The sequence below is a fragment of the Galeopterus variegatus genome, unplaced genomic scaffold, assembly GCF_000696425.1.
Source record: "Galeopterus variegatus unplaced genomic scaffold, G_variegatus-3.0.2 Scaffold16673, whole genome shotgun sequence".
Taxonomy (NCBI): Eukaryota; Metazoa; Chordata; class Mammalia; order Dermoptera; family Cynocephalidae; genus Galeopterus; species Galeopterus variegatus.
This window is the reverse complement of record NW_007742784.1, coordinates 2980-4543: the sequence shown is the minus strand read 5'-3', so window position 1 is coordinate 4543 and position 1564 is coordinate 2980.

Genomic DNA, 1564 nt, shown 5'->3' with positions numbered 1-1564 from the left:
CATATTATTTATTTATTTATTTATTTATTCTTGCAACATTTTCATTGTGCATGAGAGTACCTATATTAGTAAAGAAGAAAGATCACAAATCAGTGATCTCAGCTTCAACCTTAAGGAACCAGAAAAAGAACAACTTGAACCTGAAGTAAGCAGAAGGAAATAAAAAGTAGAGCAGAAATCAACAAAAACAGACAACAGAAAAATAGTTGAGAAAAATCAATGAAATCAAAGTTGTTTTTTTTTTTTTTAAAAAAAATAGATGACCAGTAAGGGGATCTCAACCCTTGGCTTGGTGTTGTCAGCACCACACTCAGCCAGTGAGCTAACCGGCCATCCCTATATAGGATCCGAACCCGTGGCCTTGGTGTTATTAGCACCGCACTGTACCGAGTGAGCCACGGGCCGGCCCCAAAGTTGGTTTTTTGAGAAGATCAATAAAATAGATTAAATGCTAGTTATACTGAACAAGTAGAAGACAAAGAATACACAAATTGCCAACATCAAGAATGAGAGAGGTAACATCACTACAGATTCTACAAACATTAAAAGCATAATTAGGGAATATTATGAAAAAGTTATGCTAGTAAATTAGATAATTTAGACGAAATGGACAAATTCCTCAAAAGGCCTAACTACCAAAGCTCACTCAAGAGCAGTCCTAGGGGCTGGCCAGTTAGCTCAGTTGGTTAGAGTGCAGCCTTATAACAACAAGGTCATGGGTTTGGATGCCCAGACAGGCCAGTTGCAAAAAAACCCAAAAAGCAAAAAGCAAGCAAACAAACAAAAAATAGTCCTATAACTATTAAAGAAATAAAATTTATAGATAAAATGCTTCTCACACAGAAAACTCCAGGCCCAGATAGCCTTACTGAGGAATTCTGACATTAAACAAGAAATAATAACAATTCTACACAAATTTTTCCAGAAAAATGAGAAGGGAGTATTTCCCAGCTCACTTTATGAGGTCAGCATTACCCTGATTCCAAAACTAGCAAAGACATTACAGGAAAAGAAAACTACATACCAATATCACTCATGAACATAGATAAAAAATTCTTAACAAAATTTTAGCAAATCAAACCCAACAATATAAAAAAAGAACAATACATTACGACCAAGTGGGTTTTTATTTTTTTTTTGCAAAACTACAAGATTGGTTAACATTCAAAAATCAATCAATATAATTCACCATATTAACAATTAAAAAAACAAAACTACATGATCATCTCAAAAGATAAAAAGGCATTTGACAAAATCTAGCATCTATTCCTGATAAAATTCTCTTAGCAAACTAGGTTATAGAAGGGAACTTCTTCAACATGATAAAGGAAATGTACAAGAAACTTACAGCTAACATCACACTTAATGAAAGAAGGCAAAGATGTTTTTTTTTTTTTTTTTTAAATTTGACCGGTAAGGGGATTGCAATCCTCAGCATGGTGTGGTCTGCACCACGCTCAGCCAGTGAGCGCACCGGCCCTCCCTATATAGGATCTGAACCCATGGCCTCGGCGCTACCAGCCCTGCATTCTCCACTCTCCTAGTGAGCCATAGGGCCGGCCCC